This window comes from Trachinotus anak, unplaced genomic scaffold (genome assembly GCF_046630095.1).
Source record: "Trachinotus anak isolate AG129_WGS33_773 ecotype Australia unplaced genomic scaffold, CSIRO_AGI_Tana_v1 ptg000056l, whole genome shotgun sequence".
NCBI lineage: Eukaryota > Metazoa > Chordata > Actinopteri > Carangiformes > Carangidae > Trachinotus > Trachinotus anak.
The window spans coordinates 240,688-259,066 of record NW_027273907.1 but is presented as its reverse complement, the minus strand read 5'-3'; the positions used below and the strand labels follow the sequence as shown (position 1 = coordinate 259,066).

Genomic DNA, 18,379 nt, shown 5'->3' with positions numbered 1-18,379 from the left:
CACTGACTGTGCCACTGCTCAACTGTCAATCACTGTGCAGACAGTTCAGCTCACAGTGCACAAACCACACTTTCATATTATCACATTACACAGTTGACAAGTTGACAAGTTGAGAGAAAGAAAGAAAGAAAGAAAGTCAAGCAAAGACACCCGCGCTTGACATACACAGCCATGTCTGTGATGGTGTGGATCATCATGTATAAAGGGGGTAGTTGTCACTTTCTCTGCGGCTTACGGCCATACCACCCTGAGCACGCCCGATCTCGTCCGATCTCGGAAGCTAAGCAGGGTCGGGCCTGGTTAGTACTTGGATGGGAGACCGCCTGGGAATACCAGGTGCTGTAAGCTTTTTCACTTTTCTGTGCAAACAACAGAGGACGCTGCTGCTTCAGTAAACAGCACTGACTGTGCCACTGCTCAACTGTCAATCACTGTGCAGACAGTTCAGCTCACAGTGCACAAACCACACTTTCATATTATCACATTACACAGTTGACAAGTTGAGAGAAAGAAAGAAAGAAAGAAAGTCGAGCAAAGACACCCGCGCTTGACATACACAGCCATGTCTGTGATGGTGTGGATCATCATGTATAAAGGGGGTAGTTGTCACTTGCTCTGCGGCTTACGGCCATACCACCCTGAGCACGCCCGATCTCGTCCGATCTCGGAAGCTAAGCAGGGTCGGGCCTGGTTAGTACTTGGATGGGAGACCGCCTGGGAATACCAGGTGCTGTAAGCTTTTTCACTTTTCTGTGCAAACAACAGAGGACGCTGCTGCTTCAGTAAACAGCACTGACTGTGCCACTGCTCAACTGTCAATCACTGTGCAGACAGTTCAGCTCACAGTGCACAAACCACACTTTCATATTATCACATTACACAGTTGACAAGTTGAGAGAAAGAAAGAAAGAAAGAAAGTCGAGCAAAGACACCCGCGCTTGACATACGCAGCCATGTCTGTGATGGTGTGGATCATCATGTATAAAGGGGGTAGTTGTCACTTGCTCTGCGGCTTACGGCCATACCACCCTGAGCACGCCCGATCTCGGAAGCTAAGCAGGGTCGGGCCTGGTTAGTACTTGGATGGGAGACCGCCTGGGAATACCAGGTGCTGTAAGCTTTTTCACTTTTCTGTGCAAACAACAGAGGACGCTGCTGCTTCAGTAAACAGCACTGACTGTGCCACTGCTCAACTGTCAATCACTGTGCAGACAGTTCAGCTCACAGTGCACAAACCACACTTTCATATTATCACATTACACAGTTGACAAGTTGAGAGAAAGAAAGAAAGAAAGAAAGTCGAGCAAAGACACCCGCGCTTGACATACACAGCCATGTCTGTGATGGTGTGGATCATCATGTATAAAGGGGGTAGTTGTCACTTGCTCTGCGGCTTACGGCCATACCACCCTGAGCACGCCAGATCTCGGAAGCTAAGCAGGGTCGGGTCTGGTTAGTACTTGGATGGGAGACCGCCTGGGAATACCAGGTGCTGTAAGCTTTTTCACTTTTCTGTGCAAACAACAGAGGACGCTGCTGCTTCAGTAAACAGCACTGACTGTGCCACTGCTCAACTGTCAATCACTGTGCAGACAGTTCAGCTCACAGTGCACAAACCACACTTTCATATTTTCACATTACACAGTTGACAAGTTGAGAGAAAGAAAGAAAGAAAGAAAGTCGAGCAAAGACACCCGCGCTTGACATACACAGCCATGTCTGTGATGGTGTGGATCATCATGTATAAAGGGGGTAGTTGTCACTTGCTCTGCGGCTTACGGCCATACCACCCTGAGCACGCCCGATCTCGTTCGATCTCGGAAGCTAAGCAGGGTCGGGCCTGGTTAGTACTTGGATGGGAGACCGCCTGGGAATACCAGGTGCTGTAAGCTTTTTCACTTTTCTGTGCAAACAACAGAGGACGCTGCTGCTTCAGTAAACAGCACTGACTGTGCCACTGCTCAACTGTCAATCACTGTGCAGACAGTTCAGCTCACAGTGCACAAACCACACTTTCATATTTTCACATTACACAGTTGACAAGTTGACAAGTTGAGAGAAAGAAAGAAAGAAAGAAAGTCGAGCAAAGACACCCGCGCTTGACATACACAGCCATGTCTGTGATGGTGTGGATCATCATGTATAAAGGGGGTAGTTGTCACTTGCTCTGCGGCTTACGGCCATACCACCCTGAGCACGCCCGATCTTGTCCGATCTCGGAAGCTAAGCAGGGTTGGGCCTGGTTAGTACTTGGATGGGAGACCGCCTGGGAATACCAGGTGCTGTAAGCTTTTTCACTTTTCTGTGCAAACAACAGAGGACGCTGCTGCTTCAGTAAACAGCACTGACTGTGCCACTGCTCAACTGTCAATCACTGTGCAGACAGTTCAGCTCACAGTGCACAAACCACACTTTCATATTATCACATTACACAGTTGACAAGTTGAGAGAAAGAAAGAAAGAAAGAAAGTCGAGCAAAGACACCCGCGCTTGACATACACAGCCATGTCTGTGATGGTGTGGATCATCATGTATAAAGGGGGTAGTTGTCACTTGCTCTGCGGCTTACGGCCATACCACCCTGAGCACGCCCGATCTCGGAAGCTAAGCAGGGTCGGGCCTGGTTAGTACTTGGATGGGAGACCGCCTGGGAATACCAGGTGCTGTAAGCTTTTTCACTTTTCTGTGCAAACAACAGAGGACGCTGCTGCTTCAGTAAACAGCACTGACTGTGCCACTGCTCAACTGTCAATCACTGTGCAGACAGTTCAGCTCACAGTGCACAAACCACACTTTCATATTATCACATTACACAGTTGACAAGTTGAGAGAAAGAAAGAAAGAAAGAAAGTCGAGCAAAGACACCCGCGCTTGACATACACAGCCATGTCTGTGATGGTGTGGATCATCATGTATAAAGGGGGTAGTTGTCACTTGCTCTGCGGCTTACGGCCATACCACCCTGAGCACGCCCGATCTCGTCCGATCTCGGAAGCTAAGCAAGGTCGGGCCTGGTTAGTACTTGGGTGGGAGACCGCCTGGGAATACCAGGTGCTGTAAGCTTTTTCACTTTTCTGTGCAAACAACAGAGGACGCTGCTGCTTCAGTAAACAGCACTGACTGTGCCACTGCTCAACTGTCAATCACTGTGCAGACAGTTCAGCTCACAGTGCACAAACCACACTTTCATATTATCACATTACACAGTTGACAAGTTGAGAGAAAGAAAGAAAGAAAGAAAGTCGAGCAAAGACACCCGCGCTTGACATACACAGCCATGTCTGTGATGGTGTGGATCATCATGTATAAAGGGGGTAGTTGTCACTTGCTCTGCGGCTTACGGCCATACCACCCTGAGCACGCCCGATCTCGTCCGATCTCGGAAGCTAAGCAGGGTCGGGCCTGGTTAGTACTTGGATGGGAGACCGCCTGGGAATACCAGGTGCTGTAAGCTTTTTCACTTTTCTGTGCAAACAACAGAGGACGCTGCTGCTTCAGTAAACAGCACTGACTGTGCCACTGCTCAACTGTCAATCACTGTGCAGACAGTTCAGCTCACAGTGCACAAACCACACTTTCATATTATCACATTACACAGTTGACAAGTTGAGAGAAAGAAAGAAAGAAAGAAAGTCGAGCAAAGACACCCGTGCTTGACATACACAGCCATGTCTGTGATGGTGTGGATCATCATGTATAAAGGGGGTAGTTGTCACTTTCTCTGCGGCTTACGGCCATACCACCCTGAGCACGCCCGATCTCGTCCGATCTCGGAAGCTAAGCAGGGTCGGGCCTGGTTAGTACTTGGATGGGAGACCGCCTGGGAATACCAGGTGCTGTAAGCTTTTTCACTTTTCTGTGCAAACAACAGAGGACGCTGCTGCTTCAGTAAACAGCACTGACTGTGCCACTGCTCAACTGTCAATCACTGTGCAGACAGTTCAGCTCACAGTGCACAAACCACACTTTCATATTATCACATTACACAGTTGACAAGTTGACAAGTTGAGAGAAAGAAAGAAAGAAAGAAAGTCAAGCAAAGACACCCGCGCTTGACATACACAGCCATGTCTGTGATGGTGTGGATCATCATGTATAAAGGGGGTAGTTGTCACTTTCTCTGCGGCTTACGGCCATACCACCCTGAGCACGCCCGATCTCGTCCGATCTCGGAAGCTAAGCAGGGTCGGGCCTGGTTAGTACTTGGATGGGAGACCGCCTGGGAATACCAGGTGCTGTAAGCTTTTTCACTTTTCTGTGCAAACAACAGAGGACGCTGCTGCTTCAGTAAACAGCACTGACTGTGCCACTGCTCAACTGTCAATCACTGTGCAGACAGTTCAGCTCACAGTGCACAAACCACACTTTCATATTATCACATTACACAGTTGACAAGTTGAGAGAAAGAAAGAAAGAAAGAAAGTCGAGCAAAGACACCCGCGCTTGACATACACAGCCATGTCTGTGATGGTGTGGATCATCATGTATAAAGGGGGTAGTTGTCACTTGCTCTGCGGCTTACGGCCATACCACCCTGAGCACGCCCGATCTCGTCCGATCTCGGAAGCTAAGCAGGGTCGGGCCTGGTTAGTACTTGGATGGGAGACCGCCTGGGAATACCAGGTGCTGTAAGCTTTTTCACTTTTCTGTGCAAACAACAGAGGACGCTGCTGCTTCAGTAAACAGCACTGACTGTGCCACTGCTCAACTGTCAATCACTGTGCAGACAGTTCAGCTCACAGTGCACAAACCACACTTTCATATTATCACATTACACAGTTGACAAGTTGAGAGAAAGAAAGAAAGAAAGAAAGTCGAGCAAAGACACCCGCGCTTGACATACACAGCCATGTCTGTGATGGTGTGGATCATCATGTATAAAGGGGGTAGTTGTCACTTGCTCTGCGGCTTACGGCCATACCACCCTGAGCACGCCCGATCTCGTCCGATCTCGGAAGCTAAGCAGGGTCGGGCCTGGTTAGTACTTGGATGGGAGACCGCCTGGGAATACCAGGTGCTGTAAGCTTTTTCACTTTTCTGTGCAAACAACAGAGGACGCTGCTGCTTCAGTAAACAGCACTGACTGTGCCACTGCTCAACTGTCAATCACTGTGCAGACAGTTCAGCTCACAGTGCACAAACCACACTTTCATATTATCACATTACACAGTTGACAAGTTGAGAGAAAGAAAGAAAGAAAGAAAGTCGAGCAAAGACACCCGCGCTTGACATACACAGCCATGTCTGTGATGGTGTGGATCATCATGTATAAAGGGGGTAGTTGTCACTTGCTCTGCGGCTTACGGCCATACCACCCTGAGCACGCCCGATCTCGTCCGATCTCGGAAGCTAAGCAGGGTCGGGCCTGGTTAGTACTTGGATGGGAGACCGCCTGGGAATACCAGGTGCTGTAAGCTTTTTCACTTTTCTGTGCAAACAACAGAGGACGCTGCTGCTTCAGTAAACAGCACTGACTGTGCCACTGCTCAACTGTCAATCACTGTGCAGACAGTTCAGCTCACAGTGCACAAACCACACTTTCATATTATCACATTACACAGTTGACAAGTTGAGAGAAAGAAAGAAAGAAAGAAAGTCGAGCAAAGACACCCGCGCTTGACATACGCAGCCATGTCTGTGATGGTGTGGATCATCATGTATAAAGGGGGTAGTTGTCACTTGCTCTGCGGCTTACGGCCATACCACCCTGAGCACGCCTGATCTCGGAAGCTAAGCAGGGTCGGGCCTGGTTAGTACTTGGATGGGAGACCGCCTGGGAATACCAGGTGCTGTAAGCTTTTTCACTTTTCTGTGCAAACAACAGAGGACGCTGCTGCTTCAGTAAACAGCACTGACTGTGCCACTGCTCAACTGTCAATCACTGTGCAGACAGTTCAGCTCACAGTGCACAAACCACACTTTCATATTATCACATTACACAGTTGACAAGTTGAGAGAAAGAAAGAAAGAAAGAAAGTCGAGCAAAGACACCCGCGCTTGACATACACAGCCATGTCTGTGATGGTGTGGATCATCATGTATAAAGGGGGTAGTTGTCACTTGCTCTGCGGCTTACGGCCATACCACCCTGAGCACGCCCGATCTCGTCCGATCTCGGAAGCTAAGCAAGGTCGGGCCTGGTTAGTACTTGGGTGGGAGACCGCCTGGGAATACCAGGTGCTGTAAGCTTTTTCACTTTTCTGTGCAAACAACAGAGGACGCTGCTGCTTCAGTAAACAGCACTGACTGTGCCACTGCTCAACTGTCAATCACTGTGCAGACAGTTCAGCTCACAGTGCACAAACCACACTTTCATATTATCACATTACACAGTTGACAAGTTGAGAGAAAGAAAGAAAGAAAGAAAGTCGAGCAAAGACACCCGCGCTTGACATACACAGCCATGTCTGTGATGGTGTGGATCATCATGTATAAAGGGGGTAGTTGTCACTTGCTCTGCGGCTTACGGCCATACCACCCTGAGCACGCCCGATCTCGTCCGATCTCGGAAGCTAAGCAGGGTCGGGCCTGGTTAGTACTTGGATGGGAGACCGCCTGGGAATACCAGGTGCTGTAAGCTTTTTCACTTTTCTGTGCAAACAACAGAGGACGCTGCTGCTTCAGTAAACAGCACTGACTGTGCCACTGCTCAACTGTCAATCACTGTGCAGACAGTTCAGCTCACAGTGCACAAACCACACTTTCATATTATCACATTACACAGTTGACAAGTTGAGAGAAAGAAAGAAAGAAAGAAAGTCGAGCAAAGACACCCGCGCTTGACATACACAGCCATGTCTGTGATGGTGTGGATCATCATGTATAAAGGGGGTAGTTGTCACTTGCTCTGCGGCTTACGGCCATACCACCCTGAGCACGCCCGATCTCGTCCGATCTCGGAAGCTAAGCAGGGTCGGGCCTGGTTAGTACTTGGATGGGAGACCGCCTGGGAATACCAGGTGCTGTAAGCTTTTTCACTTTTCTGTGCAAACAACAGAGGACGCTGCTGCTTCAGTAAACAGCACTGACTGTGCCACTGCTCAACTGTCAATCACTGTGCAGACAGTTCAGCTCACAGTGCACAAACCACACTTTCATATTATCACATTACACAGTTGACAAGTTGAGAGAAAGAAAGAAAGAAAGAAAGTCGAGCAAAGACACCCGCGCTTGACATACACAGCCATGTCTGTGATGGTGTGGATCATCATGTATAAAGGGGGTAGTTGTCACTTGCTCTGCGGCTTACGGCCATACCACCCTGAGCACGCCCGATCTCGTCCGATCTCGGAAGCTAAGCAGGGTCGGGCCTGGTTAGTACTTGGGTGGGAGACCGCCTGGGAATACCAGGTGCTGTAAGCTTTTTCACTTTTCTGTGCAAACAACAGAGGACGCTGCTGCTTCAGTAAACAGCACTGACTGTGCCACTGCTCAACTGTCAATCACTGTGCAGACAGTTCAGCTCACAGTGCACAAACCACACTTTCATATTATCACATTACACAGTTGACAAGTTGACAAGTTGAGAGAAAGAAAGAAAGAAAGAAAGTCGAGCAAAGACACCCGCGCTTGACATACACAGCCATGTCTGTGATGGTGTGGATCATCATGTATAAAGGGGGTAGTTGTCACTTGCTCTGCGGCTTACGGCCATACCACCCTGAGCACGCCCGATCTCGTTCGATCTCGGAAGCTAAGCAGGGTCGGGCCTGGTTAGTACTTGGATGGGAGACCGCCTGGGAATACCAGGTGCTGTAAGCTTTTTCACTTTTCTGTGCAAACAACAGAGGACGCTGCTGCTTCAGTAAACAGCACTGACTGTGCCACTGCTCAACTGTCAATCACTGTGCAGACAGTTCAGCTCACAGTGCACAAACCACACTTTCATATTATCACATTACACAGTTGACAAGTTGAGAGAAAGAAAGAAAGAAAGAAAGTCGAGCAAAGACACCCGCGCTTGACATACACAGCCATGTCTGTGATGGTGTGGATCATCATGTATAAAGGGGGTAGTTGTCACTTGCTCTGCGGCTTACGGCCATACCACCCTGAGCACGCCCGATCTCGTCCGATCTCGGAAGCTAAGCAGGGTCGGGCCTGGTTAGTACTTGGATGGGAGACCGCCTGGGAATACCAGGTGCTGTAAGCTTTTTCACTTTTCTGTGCAAACAACAGAGGACGCTGCTGCTTCAGTAAACAGCACTGACTGTGCCACTGCTCAACTGTCAATCACTGTGCAGACAGTTCAGCTCACAGTGCACAAACCACACTTTCATATTATCACATTACACAGTTGACAAGTTGAGAGAAAGAAAGAAAGAAAGAAAGTCGAGCAAAGACACCCGCGCTTGACATACACAGCCATGTCTGTGATGGTGTGGATCATCATGTATAAAGGGGGTAGTTGTCACTTGCTCTGCGGCTTACGGCCATACCACCCTGAGCACGCCCGATCTCGTCCGATCTCGGAAGCTAAGCAGGGTCGGGCCTGGTTAGTACTTGGGTGGGAGACCGCCTGGGAATACCAGGTGCTGTAAGCTTTTTCACTTTTCTGTGCAAACAACAGAGGACGCTGCTGCTTCAGTAAACAGCACTGACTGTGCCACTGCTCAACTGTCAATCACTGTGCAGACAGTTCAGCTCACAGTGCACAAACCACACTTTCATATTATCACATTACACAGTTGACAAGTTGACAAGTTGAGAGAAAGAAAGAAAGAAAGAAAGTCGAGCAAAGACACCCGCGCTTGACATACACAGCCATGTCTGTGATGGTGTGGATCATCATGTATAAAGGGGGTAGTTGTCACTTGCTCTCCGGCTTACGGCCATACCACCCTGAGCACGCCCGATCTCGTCAGATCTCCGAAGCTAAGCAGGGTCGGGCCTGGTTAGTACTTGGATGGGAGACCGCCTGGGAATACCAGGTGCTGTAAGCTTTTTCACTTTTCTGTGCAAACAACAGAGGACGCTGCTGCTTCAGTAAACAGCACTGACTGTGCCACTGCTCAACTGTCAATCACTGTGCAGACAGTTCAGCTCACAGTGCACAAACCACACTTTCATATTATCACATTACACAGTTGACAAGTTGACAAGTTGAGAGAAAGAAAGAAAGAAAGAAAGTCGAGCAAAGACACCCGCGCTTCACATACACAGCCATGTCTGTGATGGTGTGGATCATCATGTATAAAGGGGGTAGTTGTCACTTGCTCTCCGGCTTACGGCCATACCACCCTGAGCACGCCCGATCTCGTCCGATCTCGGAAGCTAAGCAGGGTCGGGCCTGGTTAGTACTTGGATGGGAGACCGCCTGGGAATACCAGGTGCTGTAAGCTTTTTCACTTTTCTGTGCAAACAACAGAGGACGCTGCTGCTTCAGTAAACAGCACTGACTGTGCCACTGCTCAACTGTCAATCACTGTGCAGACAGTTCAGCTCACAGTGCACAAACCACACTTTCATATTATCACATTACACAGTTGACAAGTTGAGAGAAAGAAAGAAAGAAAGAAAGTCGAGCAAAGACACCCGTGCTTGACATACACAGCCATGTCTGTGATGGTGTGGATCATCATGTATAAAGGGGGTAGTTGTCACTTTCTCTGCGGCTTACGGCCATACCACCCTGAGCACGCCCGATCTCGTCCGATCTCGGAAGCTAAGCAGGGTCGGGCCTGGTTAGTACTTGGATGGGAGACCGCCTGGGAATACCAGGTGCTGTAAGCTTTTTCACTTTTCTGTGCAAACAACAGAGGACGCTGCTGCTTCAGTAAACAGCACTGACTGTGCCACTGCTCAACTGTCAATCACTGTGCAGACAGTTCAGCTCACAGTGCACAAACCACACTTTCATATTATCACATTACACAGTTGACAAGTTGACAAGTTGAGAGAAAGAAAGAAAGAAAGAAAGTCAAGCAAAGACACCCGCGCTTGACATACACAGCCATGTCTGTGATGGTGTGGATCATCATGTATAAAGGGGGTAGTTGTCACTTTCTCTGCGGCTTACGGCCATACCACCCTGAGCACGCCCGATCTCGTCCGATCTCGGAAGCTAAGCAGGGTCGGGCCTGGTTAGTACTTGGATGGGAGACCGCCTGGGAATACCAGGTGCTGTAAGCTTTTTCACTTTTCTGTGCAAACAACAGAGGACGCTGCTGCTTCAGTAAACAGCACTGACTGTGCCACTGCTCAACTGTCAATCACTGTGCAGACAGTTCAGCTCACAGTGCACAAACCACACTTTCATATTATCACATTACACAGTTGACAAGTTGAGAGAAAGAAAGAAAGAAAGAAAGTCGAGCAAAGACACCCGCGCTTGACATACACAGCCATGTCTGTGATGGTGTGGATCATCATGTATAAAGGGGGTAGTTGTCACTTGCTCTGCGGCTTACGGCCATACCACCCTGAGCACGCCCGATCTCGTCCGATCTCGGAAGCTAAGCAGGGTCGGGCCTGGTTAGTACTTGGATGGGAGACCGCCTGGGAATACCAGGTGCTGTAAGCTTTTTCACTTTTCTGTGCAAACAACAGAGGACGCTGCTGCTTCAGTAAACAGCACTGACTGTGCCACTGCTCAACTGTCAATCACTGTGCAGACAGTTCAGCTCACAGTGCACAAACCACACTTTCATATTATCACATTACACAGTTGACAAGTTGAGAGAAAGAAAGAAAGAAAGAAAGTCGAGCAAAGACACCCGCGCTTGACATACACAGCCATGTCTGTGATGGTGTGGATCATCATGTATAAAGGGGGTAGTTGTCACTTGCTCTGCGGCTTACGGCCATACCACCCTGAGCACGCCCGATCTCGTCCGATCTCGGAAGCTAAGCAGGGTCGGGCCTGGTTAGTACTTGGATGGGAGACCGCCTGGGAATACCAGGTGCTGTAAGCTTTTTCACTTTTCTGTGCAAACAACAGAGGACGCTGCTGCTTCAGTAAACAGCACTGACTGTGCCACTGCTCAACTGTCAATCACTGTGCAGACAGTTCAGCTCACAGTGCACAAACCACACTTTCATATTATCACATTACACAGTTGACAAGTTGAGAGAAAGAAAGAAAGAAAGAAAGTCGAGCAAAGACACCCGCGCTTGACATACACAGCCATGTCTGTGATGGTGTGGATCATCATGTATAAAGGGGGTAGTTGTCACTTGCTCTGCGGCTTACGGCCATACCACCCTGAGCACGCCCGATCTCGTCCGATCTCGGAAGCTAAGCAGGGTCGGGCCTGGTTAGTACTTGGATGGGAGACCGCCTGGGAATACCAGGTGCTGTAAGCTTTTTCACTTTTCTGTGCAAACAACAGAGGACGCTGCTGCTTCAGTAAACAGCACTGACTGTGCCACTGCTCAACTGTCAATCACTGTGCAGACAGTTCAGCTCACAGTGCACAAACCACACTTTCATATTATCACATTACACAGTTGACAAGTTGAGAGAAAGAAAGAAAGAAAGAAAGTCGAGCAAAGACACCCGCGCTTGACATACGCAGCCATGTCTGTGATGGTGTGGATCATCATGTATAAAGGGGGTAGTTGTCACTTGCTCTGCGGCTTACGGCCATACCACCCTGAGCACGCCTGATCTCGGAAGCTAAGCAGGGTCGGGCCTGGTTAGTACTTGGATGGGAGACCGCCTGGGAATACCAGGTGCTGTAAGCTTTTTCACTTTTCTGTGCAAACAACAGAGGACGCTGCTGCTTCAGTAAACAGCACTGACTGTGCCACTGCTCAACTGTCAATCACTGTGCAGACAGTTCAGCTCACAGTGCACAAACCACACTTTCATATTATCACATTACACAGTTGACAAGTTGAGAGAAAGAAAGAAAGAAAGAAAGTCGAGCAAAGACACCCGCGCTTGACATACACAGCCATGTCTGTGATGGTGTGGATCATCATGTATAAAGGGGGTAGTTGTCACTTGCTCTGCGGCTTACGGCCATACCACCCTGAGCACGCCCGATCTCGTCCGATCTCGGAAGCTAAGCAGGGTCGGGCCTGGTTAGTACTTGGATGGGAGACCGCCTGGGAATACCAGGTGCTGTAAGCTTTTTCACTTTTCTGTGCAAACAACAGAGGACGCTGCTGCTTCAGTAAACAGCACTGACTGTGCCACTGCTCAACTGTCAATCACTGTGCAGACAGTTCAGCTCACAGTGCACAAACCACACTTTCATATTATCACATTACACAGTTGACAAGTTGAGAGAAAGAAAGAAAGAAAGTCGAGCAAAGACACCTGCGCTTGACATACACAGCCATGTCTGTGATGGTGTGGATCATCATGTATAAAGGGGGTAGTTGTCACTTGCTCTGCGGCTTACGGCCATACCACCCTGAGCACGCCCGATCTCGTCCGATCTCGGAAGCTAAGCAGGGTCGGGCCTGGTTAGTACTTGGGTGGGAGACCGCCTGGGAATACCAGGTGCTGTAAGCTTTTTCACTTTTCTGTGCAAACAACAGAGGACGCTGCTGCTTCAGTAAACAGCACTGACTGTGCCACTGCTCAACTGTCAATCACTGTGCAGACAGTTCAGCTCACAGTGCACAAACCACACTTTCATATTATCACATTACACAGTTGACAAGTTGACAAGTTGAGAGAAAGAAAGAAAGAAAGAAAGTCGAGCAAAGACACCCGCGCTTGACATACACAGCCATGTCTGTGATGGTGTGGATCATCATGTATAAAGGGGGTAGTTGTCACTTGCTCTGCGGCTTACGGCCATACCACCCTGAGCACGCCCGATCTCGGAAGCTAAGCAGGGTCGGGCCTGGTTAGTACTTGGATGGGAGACCGCCTGGGAATACCAGGTGCTGTAAGCTTTTTCACTTTTCTGTGCAAACAACAGAGGACGCTGCTGCTTCAGTAAACAGCACTGACTGTGCCACTGCTCAACTGTCAATCACTGTGCAGACAGTTCAGCTCACAGTGCACAAACCACACTTTCATATTATCACATTACACAGTTGACAAGTTGAGAGAAAGAAAGAAAGAAAGAAAGTCGAGCAAAGACACCCGCGCTTGACATACACAGCCATGTCTGTGATGGTGTGGATCATCATGTATAAAGGGGGTAGTTGTCACTTGCTCTGCGGCTTACGGCCATACCACCCTGAGCACGCCCGATCTCGTCCGATCTCGGAAGCTAAGCAAGGTCGGGCCTGGTTAGTACTTGGGTGGGAGACCGCCTGGGAATACCAGGTGCTGTAAGCTTTTTCACTTTTCTGTGCAAACAACAGAGGACGCTGCTGCTTCAGTAAACAGCACTGACTGTGCCACTGCTCAACTGTCAATCACTGTGCAGACAGTTCAGCTCACAGTGCACAAACCACACTTTCATATTATCACATTACACAGTTGACAAGTTGAGAGAAAGAAAGAAAGAAAGAAAGTCGAGCAAAGACACCCGCGCTTGACATACACAGCCATGTCTGTGATGGTGTGGATCATCATGTATAAAGGGGGTAGTTGTCACTTGCTCTGCGGCTTACGGCCATACCACCCTGAGCACGCCCGATCTCGTCCGATCTCGGAAGCTAAGCAGGGTCGGGCCTGGTTAGTACTTGGATGGGAGACCGCCTGGGAATACCAGGTGCTGTAAGCTTTTTCACTTTTCTGTGCAAACAACAGAGGACGCTGCTGCTTCAGTAAACAGCACTGACTGTGCCACTGCTCAACTGTCAATCACTGTGCAGACAGTTCAGCTCACAGTGCACAAACCACACTTTCATATTATCACATTACACAGTTGACAAGTTGAGAGAAAGAAAGAAAGAAAGAAAGTCGAGCAAAGACACCCGTGCTTGACATACACAGCCATGTCTGTGATGGTGTGGATCATCATGTATAAAGGGGGTAGTTGTCACTTTCTCTGCGGCTTACGGCCATACCACCCTGAGCACGCCCGATCTCGTCCGATCTCGGAAGCTAAGCAGGGTCGGGCCTGGTTAGTACTTGGATGGGAGACCGCCTGGGAATACCAGGTGCTGTAAGCTTTTTCACTTTTCTGTGCAAACAACAGAGGACGCTGCTGCTTCAGTAAACAGCACTGACTGTGCCACTGCTCAACTGTCAATCACTGTGCAGACAGTTCAGCTCACAGTGCACAAACCACACTTTCATATTATCACATTACACAGTTGACAAGTTGACAAGTTGAGAGAAAGAAAGAAAGAAAGAAAGTCAAGCAAAGACACCCGCGCTTGACATACACAGCCATGTCTGTGATGGTGTGGATCATCATGTATAAAGGGGGTAGTTGTCACTTTCTCTGCGGCTTACGGCCATACCACCCTGAGCACGCCCGATCTCGTCCGATCTCGGAAGCTAAGCAGGGTCGGGCCTGGTTAGTACTTGGATGGGAGACCGCCTGGGAATACCAGGTGCTGTAAGCTTTTTCACTTTTCTGTGCAAACAACAGAGGACGCTGCTGCTTCAGTAAACAGCACTGACTGTGCCACTGCTCAACTGTCAATCACTGTGCAGACAGTTCAGCTCACAGTGCACAAACCACACTTTCATATTATCACATTACACAGTTGACAAGTTGAGAGAAAGAAAGAAAGAAAGAAAGTCGAGCAAAGACACCCGCGCTTGACATACACAGCCATGTCTGTGATGGTGTGGATCATCATGTATAAAGGGGGTAGTTGTCACTTGCTCTGCGGCTTACGGCCATACCACCCTGAGCACGCCCGATCTCGTCCGATCTCGGAAGCTAAGCAGGGTCGGGCCTGGTTAGTACTTGGATGGGAGACCGCCTGGGAATACCAGGTGCTGTAAGCTTTTTCACTTTTCTGTGCAAACAACAGAGGACGCTGCTGCTTCAGTAAACAGCACTGACTGTGCCACTGCTCAACTGTCAATCACTGTGCAGACAGTTCAGCTCACAGTGCACAAACCACACTTTCATATTATCACATTACACAGTTGACAAGTTGAGAGAAAGAAAGAAAGAAAGAAAGTCGAGCAAAGACACCCGCGCTTGACATACACAGCCATGTCTGTGATGGTGTGGATCATCATGTATAAAGGGGGTAGTTGTCACTTGCTCTGCGGCTTACGGCCATACCACCCTGAGCACGCCCGATCTCGTCCGATCTCGGAAGCTAAGCAGGGTCGGGCCTGGTTAGTACTTGGATGGGAGACCGCCTGGGAATACCAGGTGCTGTAAGCTTTTTCACTTTTCTGTGCAAACAACAGAGGACGCTGCTGCTTCAGTAAACAGCACTGACTGTGCCACTGCTCAACTGTCAATCACTGTGCAGACAGTTCAGCTCACAGTGCACAAACCACACTTTCATATTATCACATTACACAGTTGACAAGTTGAGAGAAAGAAAGAAAGAAAGAAAGTCGAGCAAAGACACCCGCGCTTGACATACACAGCCATGTCTGTGATGGTGTGGATCATCATGTATAAAGGGGGTAGTTGTCACTTGCTCTGCGGCTTACGGCCATACCACCCTGAGCACGCCCGATCTCGTCCGATCTCGGAAGCTAAGCAGGGTCGGGCCTGGTTAGTACTTGGATGGGAGACCGCCTGGGAATACCAGGTGCTGTAAGCTTTTTCACTTTTCTGTGCAAACAACAGAGGACGCTGCTGCTTCAGTAAACAGCACTGACTGTGCCACTGCTCAACTGTCAATCACTGTGCAGACAGTTCAGCTCACAGTGCACAAACCACACTTTCATATTATCACATTACACAGTTGACAAGTTGAGAGAAAGAAAGAAAGAAAGAAAGTCGAGCAAAGACACCCGCGCTTGACATACGCAGCCATGTCTGTGATGGTGTGGATCATCATGTATAAAGGGGGTAGTTGTCACTTGCTCTGCGGCTTACGGCCATACCACCCTGAGCACGCCTGATCTCGGAAGCTAAGCAGGGTCGGGCCTGGTTAGTACTTGGATGGGAGACCGCCTGGGAATACCAGGTGCTGTAAGCTTTTTCACTTTTCTGTGCAAACAACAGAGGACGCTGCTGCTTCAGTAAACAGCACTGACTGTGCCACTGCTCAACTGTCAATCACTGTGCAGACAGTTCAGCTCACAGTGCACAAACCACACTTTCATATTATCACATTACACAGTTGACAAGTTGAGAGAAAGAAAGAAAGAAAGAAAGTCGAGCAAAGACACCCGCGCTTGACATACACAGCCATGTCTGTGATGGTGTGGATCATCATGTATAAAGGGGGTAGTTGTCACTTGCTCTGCGGCTTACGGCCATACCACCCTGAGCACGCCCGATCTCGTCCGATCTCGGAAGCTAAGCAAGGTCGGGCCTGGTTAGTACTTGGGTGGGAGACCGCCTGGGAATACCAGGTGCTGTAAGCTTTTTCACTTTTCTGTGCAAACAACAGAGGACGCTGCTGCTTCAGTAAACAGCACTGACTGTGCCACTGCTCAACTGTCAATCACTGTGCAGACAGTTCAGCTCACAGTGCACAAACCACACTTTCATATTATCACATTACACAGTTGACAAGTTGAGAGAAAGAAAGAAAGAAAGAAAGTCGAGCAAAGACACCCGCGCTTGACATACACAGCCATGTCTGTGATGGTGTGGATCATCATGTATAAAGGGGGTAGTTGTCACTTGCTCTGCGGCTTACGGCCATACCACCCTGAGCACGCCCGATCTCGTCCGATCTCGGAAGCTAAGCAGGGTCGGGCCTGGTTAGTACTTGGATGGGAGACCGCCTGGGAATACCAGGTGCTGTAAGCTTTTTCACTTTTCTGTGCAAACAACAGAGGACGCTGCTGCTTCAGTAAACAGCACTGACTGTGCCACTGCTCAACTGTCAATCACTGTGCAGACAGTTCAGCTCACAGTGCACAAACCACACTTTCATATTATCACATTACACAGTTGACAAGTTGAGAGAAAGAAAGAAAGAAAGAAAGTCGAGCAAAGACACCCGCGCTTGACATACACAGCCATGTCTGTGATGGTGTGGATCATCATGTATAAAGGGGGTAGTTGTCACTTGCTCTGCGGCTTACGGCCATACCACCCTGAGCACGCCCGATCTCGTCCGATCTCGGAAGCTAAGCAGGGTCGGGCCTGGTTAGTACTTGGATGGGAGACCGCCTGGGAATACCAGGTGCTGTAAGCTTTTTCACTTTTCTGTGCAAACAACAGAGGACGCTGCTGCTTCAGTAAACAGCACTGACTGTGCCACTGCTCAACTGTCAATCACTGTGCAGACAGTTCAGCTCACAGTGCACAAACCACACTTTCATATTATCACATTACACAGTTGACAAGTTGAGAGAAAGAAAGAAAGAAAGAAAGTCGAGCAAAGACACCCGCGCTTGACATACACAGCCATGTCTGTGATGGTGTGGATCATCATGTATAAAGGGGGTAGTTGTCACTTGCTCTGCGGCTTACGGCCATACCACCCTGAGCACGCCCGATCTCGTCCGATCTCGGAAGCTAAGCAGGGTCGGGCCTGGTTAGTACTTGGGTGGGAGACCGCCTGGGAATACCAGGTGCTGTAAGCTTTTTCACTTTTCTGTGCAAACAACAGAGGACGCTGCTGCTTCAGTAAACAGCACTGACTGTGCCACTGCTCAACTGTCAATCACTGTGCAGACAGTTCAGCTCACAGTGCACAAACCACACTTTCATATTATCACATTACACAGTTGACAAGTTGACAAGTTGAGAGAAAGAAAGAAAGAAAGAAAGTCGAGCAAAGACACCCGCGCTTGACATACACAGCCATGTCTGTGATGGTGTGGATCATCATGTATAAAGGGGGTAGTTGTCACTTGCTCTGCGGCTTACGGCCATACCACCCTGAGCACGCCCGATCTCGTTCGATCTCGGAAGCTAAGCAGGGTCGGGCCTGGTTAGTACTTGGATGGGAGACCGCCTGGGAATACCAGGTGCTGTAAGCTTTTTCACTTTTCTGTGCAAACAACAGAGGACGCTGCTGCTTCAGTAAACAGCACTGACTGTGCCACTGCTCAACTGTCAATCACTGTGCAGACAGTTCAGCTCACAGTGCACAAACCACACTTTCATATTATCACATTACACAGTTGACAAGTTGAGAGAAAGAAAGAAAGAAAGAAAGTCGAGCAAAGACACCCGCGCTTGACATACACAGCCATGTCTGTGATGGTGTGGATCATCATGTATAAAGGGGGTAGTTGTCACTTGCTCTGCGGCTTACGGCCATACCACCCTGAGCACGCCCGATCTCGTCCGATCTCGGAAGCTAAGCAGGGTCGGGCCTGGTTAGTACTTGGATGGGAGACCGCCTGGGAATACCAGGTGCTGTAAGCTTTTTCACTTTTCTGTGCAAACAACAGAGGACGCTGCTGCTTCAGTAA

General features: G+C 49.2%; 40 non-coding genes and 7 pseudogenes across 40 annotated transcripts; all 47 read left to right on the top strand.

Annotated features, from left to right (window-relative positions):
* The first annotated feature begins 229 nt into the window (after positions 1 to 229).
* Positions 230 to 348, top strand: LOC139616490 (5S ribosomal RNA). Its single transcript, XR_011688155.1, has one exon. It is a non-coding gene; the product is annotated as a 5S ribosomal RNA (ribosomal RNA).
* Positions 349 to 620: 272 nt separating this feature from the next.
* LOC139616489 (5S ribosomal RNA) lies at positions 621 to 739 on the top strand. Its single transcript, XR_011688154.1, has one exon. It is a non-coding gene; the product is annotated as a 5S ribosomal RNA (ribosomal RNA).
* Positions 740 to 1,011: 272 nt separating this feature from the next.
* Positions 1,012 to 1,120, top strand: LOC139616140 (5S ribosomal RNA; annotated as a pseudogene).
* A 272-nt stretch (positions 1,121 to 1,392) lies between these two features.
* Positions 1,393 to 1,501, top strand: LOC139616302 (5S ribosomal RNA; annotated as a pseudogene).
* A 272-nt stretch (positions 1,502 to 1,773) lies between these two features.
* LOC139615733 (5S ribosomal RNA) lies at positions 1,774 to 1,892 on the top strand. The gene has a single exon (XR_011687607.1). It is a non-coding gene; the product is annotated as a 5S ribosomal RNA (ribosomal RNA).
* A 280-nt stretch (positions 1,893 to 2,172) lies between these two features.
* LOC139615830 (5S ribosomal RNA) lies at positions 2,173 to 2,291 on the top strand. The gene has a single exon (XR_011687697.1). It is a non-coding gene; the product is annotated as a 5S ribosomal RNA (ribosomal RNA).
* Positions 2,292 to 2,563: 272 nt separating this feature from the next.
* LOC139616139 (5S ribosomal RNA) lies at positions 2,564 to 2,672 on the top strand (annotated as a pseudogene).
* A 272-nt stretch (positions 2,673 to 2,944) lies between these two features.
* On the top strand, positions 2,945 to 3,063 carry LOC139615928 (5S ribosomal RNA). The gene has a single exon (XR_011687794.1). It is a non-coding gene; the product is annotated as a 5S ribosomal RNA (ribosomal RNA).
* A 272-nt stretch (positions 3,064 to 3,335) lies between these two features.
* On the top strand, positions 3,336 to 3,454 carry LOC139616487 (5S ribosomal RNA). The gene has a single exon (XR_011688152.1). It is a non-coding gene; the product is annotated as a 5S ribosomal RNA (ribosomal RNA).
* A 272-nt stretch (positions 3,455 to 3,726) lies between these two features.
* LOC139616486 (5S ribosomal RNA) lies at positions 3,727 to 3,845 on the top strand. Its single transcript, XR_011688151.1, has one exon. It is a non-coding gene; the product is annotated as a 5S ribosomal RNA (ribosomal RNA).
* Positions 3,846 to 4,125: 280 nt separating this feature from the next.
* LOC139616485 (5S ribosomal RNA) lies at positions 4,126 to 4,244 on the top strand. The gene has a single exon (XR_011688150.1). It is a non-coding gene; the product is annotated as a 5S ribosomal RNA (ribosomal RNA).
* A 272-nt stretch (positions 4,245 to 4,516) lies between these two features.
* On the top strand, positions 4,517 to 4,635 carry LOC139616484 (5S ribosomal RNA). Its single transcript, XR_011688149.1, has one exon. It is a non-coding gene; the product is annotated as a 5S ribosomal RNA (ribosomal RNA).
* Positions 4,636 to 4,907: 272 nt separating this feature from the next.
* Positions 4,908 to 5,026, top strand: LOC139616483 (5S ribosomal RNA). The gene has a single exon (XR_011688148.1). It is a non-coding gene; the product is annotated as a 5S ribosomal RNA (ribosomal RNA).
* Positions 5,027 to 5,298: 272 nt separating this feature from the next.
* Positions 5,299 to 5,417, top strand: LOC139616482 (5S ribosomal RNA). The gene has a single exon (XR_011688147.1). It is a non-coding gene; the product is annotated as a 5S ribosomal RNA (ribosomal RNA).
* Positions 5,418 to 5,689: 272 nt separating this feature from the next.
* On the top strand, positions 5,690 to 5,798 carry LOC139616256 (5S ribosomal RNA; annotated as a pseudogene).
* A 272-nt stretch (positions 5,799 to 6,070) lies between these two features.
* On the top strand, positions 6,071 to 6,189 carry LOC139615927 (5S ribosomal RNA). The gene has a single exon (XR_011687793.1). It is a non-coding gene; the product is annotated as a 5S ribosomal RNA (ribosomal RNA).
* A 272-nt stretch (positions 6,190 to 6,461) lies between these two features.
* On the top strand, positions 6,462 to 6,580 carry LOC139616481 (5S ribosomal RNA). The gene has a single exon (XR_011688146.1). It is a non-coding gene; the product is annotated as a 5S ribosomal RNA (ribosomal RNA).
* Positions 6,581 to 6,852: 272 nt separating this feature from the next.
* LOC139616480 (5S ribosomal RNA) lies at positions 6,853 to 6,971 on the top strand. Its single transcript, XR_011688145.1, has one exon. It is a non-coding gene; the product is annotated as a 5S ribosomal RNA (ribosomal RNA).
* Positions 6,972 to 7,243: 272 nt separating this feature from the next.
* Positions 7,244 to 7,362, top strand: LOC139615707 (5S ribosomal RNA). The gene has a single exon (XR_011687582.1). It is a non-coding gene; the product is annotated as a 5S ribosomal RNA (ribosomal RNA).
* A 280-nt stretch (positions 7,363 to 7,642) lies between these two features.
* LOC139615732 (5S ribosomal RNA) lies at positions 7,643 to 7,761 on the top strand. The gene has a single exon (XR_011687606.1). It is a non-coding gene; the product is annotated as a 5S ribosomal RNA (ribosomal RNA).
* Positions 7,762 to 8,033: 272 nt separating this feature from the next.
* Positions 8,034 to 8,152, top strand: LOC139616478 (5S ribosomal RNA). The gene has a single exon (XR_011688144.1). It is a non-coding gene; the product is annotated as a 5S ribosomal RNA (ribosomal RNA).
* Positions 8,153 to 8,424: 272 nt separating this feature from the next.
* On the top strand, positions 8,425 to 8,543 carry LOC139615706 (5S ribosomal RNA). Its single transcript, XR_011687581.1, has one exon. It is a non-coding gene; the product is annotated as a 5S ribosomal RNA (ribosomal RNA).
* Positions 8,544 to 8,823: 280 nt separating this feature from the next.
* LOC139616020 (5S ribosomal RNA) lies at positions 8,824 to 8,942 on the top strand. The gene has a single exon (XR_011687883.1). It is a non-coding gene; the product is annotated as a 5S ribosomal RNA (ribosomal RNA).
* Positions 8,943 to 9,222: 280 nt separating this feature from the next.
* LOC139616477 (5S ribosomal RNA) lies at positions 9,223 to 9,341 on the top strand. Its single transcript, XR_011688143.1, has one exon. It is a non-coding gene; the product is annotated as a 5S ribosomal RNA (ribosomal RNA).
* Positions 9,342 to 9,613: 272 nt separating this feature from the next.
* On the top strand, positions 9,614 to 9,732 carry LOC139616475 (5S ribosomal RNA). The gene has a single exon (XR_011688141.1). It is a non-coding gene; the product is annotated as a 5S ribosomal RNA (ribosomal RNA).
* Positions 9,733 to 10,012: 280 nt separating this feature from the next.
* On the top strand, positions 10,013 to 10,131 carry LOC139616474 (5S ribosomal RNA). The gene has a single exon (XR_011688140.1). It is a non-coding gene; the product is annotated as a 5S ribosomal RNA (ribosomal RNA).
* A 272-nt stretch (positions 10,132 to 10,403) lies between these two features.
* Positions 10,404 to 10,522, top strand: LOC139616473 (5S ribosomal RNA). Its single transcript, XR_011688139.1, has one exon. It is a non-coding gene; the product is annotated as a 5S ribosomal RNA (ribosomal RNA).
* Positions 10,523 to 10,794: 272 nt separating this feature from the next.
* Positions 10,795 to 10,913, top strand: LOC139616472 (5S ribosomal RNA). The gene has a single exon (XR_011688138.1). It is a non-coding gene; the product is annotated as a 5S ribosomal RNA (ribosomal RNA).
* Positions 10,914 to 11,185: 272 nt separating this feature from the next.
* On the top strand, positions 11,186 to 11,304 carry LOC139616471 (5S ribosomal RNA). The gene has a single exon (XR_011688137.1). It is a non-coding gene; the product is annotated as a 5S ribosomal RNA (ribosomal RNA).
* A 272-nt stretch (positions 11,305 to 11,576) lies between these two features.
* LOC139616255 (5S ribosomal RNA) lies at positions 11,577 to 11,685 on the top strand (annotated as a pseudogene).
* A 272-nt stretch (positions 11,686 to 11,957) lies between these two features.
* Positions 11,958 to 12,076, top strand: LOC139616470 (5S ribosomal RNA). The gene has a single exon (XR_011688136.1). It is a non-coding gene; the product is annotated as a 5S ribosomal RNA (ribosomal RNA).
* A 268-nt stretch (positions 12,077 to 12,344) lies between these two features.
* Positions 12,345 to 12,463, top strand: LOC139615705 (5S ribosomal RNA). Its single transcript, XR_011687580.1, has one exon. It is a non-coding gene; the product is annotated as a 5S ribosomal RNA (ribosomal RNA).
* A 280-nt stretch (positions 12,464 to 12,743) lies between these two features.
* Positions 12,744 to 12,852, top strand: LOC139616138 (5S ribosomal RNA; annotated as a pseudogene).
* Positions 12,853 to 13,124: 272 nt separating this feature from the next.
* On the top strand, positions 13,125 to 13,243 carry LOC139615926 (5S ribosomal RNA). Its single transcript, XR_011687792.1, has one exon. It is a non-coding gene; the product is annotated as a 5S ribosomal RNA (ribosomal RNA).
* A 272-nt stretch (positions 13,244 to 13,515) lies between these two features.
* On the top strand, positions 13,516 to 13,634 carry LOC139616469 (5S ribosomal RNA). Its single transcript, XR_011688135.1, has one exon. It is a non-coding gene; the product is annotated as a 5S ribosomal RNA (ribosomal RNA).
* A 272-nt stretch (positions 13,635 to 13,906) lies between these two features.
* LOC139616468 (5S ribosomal RNA) lies at positions 13,907 to 14,025 on the top strand. The gene has a single exon (XR_011688134.1). It is a non-coding gene; the product is annotated as a 5S ribosomal RNA (ribosomal RNA).
* A 280-nt stretch (positions 14,026 to 14,305) lies between these two features.
* LOC139616467 (5S ribosomal RNA) lies at positions 14,306 to 14,424 on the top strand. Its single transcript, XR_011688133.1, has one exon. It is a non-coding gene; the product is annotated as a 5S ribosomal RNA (ribosomal RNA).
* A 272-nt stretch (positions 14,425 to 14,696) lies between these two features.
* LOC139616466 (5S ribosomal RNA) lies at positions 14,697 to 14,815 on the top strand. Its single transcript, XR_011688132.1, has one exon. It is a non-coding gene; the product is annotated as a 5S ribosomal RNA (ribosomal RNA).
* A 272-nt stretch (positions 14,816 to 15,087) lies between these two features.
* On the top strand, positions 15,088 to 15,206 carry LOC139616464 (5S ribosomal RNA). Its single transcript, XR_011688130.1, has one exon. It is a non-coding gene; the product is annotated as a 5S ribosomal RNA (ribosomal RNA).
* Positions 15,207 to 15,478: 272 nt separating this feature from the next.
* LOC139616463 (5S ribosomal RNA) lies at positions 15,479 to 15,597 on the top strand. Its single transcript, XR_011688129.1, has one exon. It is a non-coding gene; the product is annotated as a 5S ribosomal RNA (ribosomal RNA).
* Positions 15,598 to 15,869: 272 nt separating this feature from the next.
* On the top strand, positions 15,870 to 15,978 carry LOC139616254 (5S ribosomal RNA; annotated as a pseudogene).
* A 272-nt stretch (positions 15,979 to 16,250) lies between these two features.
* LOC139615925 (5S ribosomal RNA) lies at positions 16,251 to 16,369 on the top strand. Its single transcript, XR_011687791.1, has one exon. It is a non-coding gene; the product is annotated as a 5S ribosomal RNA (ribosomal RNA).
* A 272-nt stretch (positions 16,370 to 16,641) lies between these two features.
* Positions 16,642 to 16,760, top strand: LOC139616462 (5S ribosomal RNA). The gene has a single exon (XR_011688128.1). It is a non-coding gene; the product is annotated as a 5S ribosomal RNA (ribosomal RNA).
* Positions 16,761 to 17,032: 272 nt separating this feature from the next.
* Positions 17,033 to 17,151, top strand: LOC139616461 (5S ribosomal RNA). Its single transcript, XR_011688127.1, has one exon. It is a non-coding gene; the product is annotated as a 5S ribosomal RNA (ribosomal RNA).
* Positions 17,152 to 17,423: 272 nt separating this feature from the next.
* On the top strand, positions 17,424 to 17,542 carry LOC139615704 (5S ribosomal RNA). Its single transcript, XR_011687579.1, has one exon. It is a non-coding gene; the product is annotated as a 5S ribosomal RNA (ribosomal RNA).
* Positions 17,543 to 17,822: 280 nt separating this feature from the next.
* On the top strand, positions 17,823 to 17,941 carry LOC139615730 (5S ribosomal RNA). The gene has a single exon (XR_011687604.1). It is a non-coding gene; the product is annotated as a 5S ribosomal RNA (ribosomal RNA).
* Positions 17,942 to 18,213: 272 nt separating this feature from the next.
* Positions 18,214 to 18,332, top strand: LOC139616460 (5S ribosomal RNA). Its single transcript, XR_011688126.1, has one exon. It is a non-coding gene; the product is annotated as a 5S ribosomal RNA (ribosomal RNA).
* Positions 18,333 to 18,379: the final 47 nt, after the last annotated feature.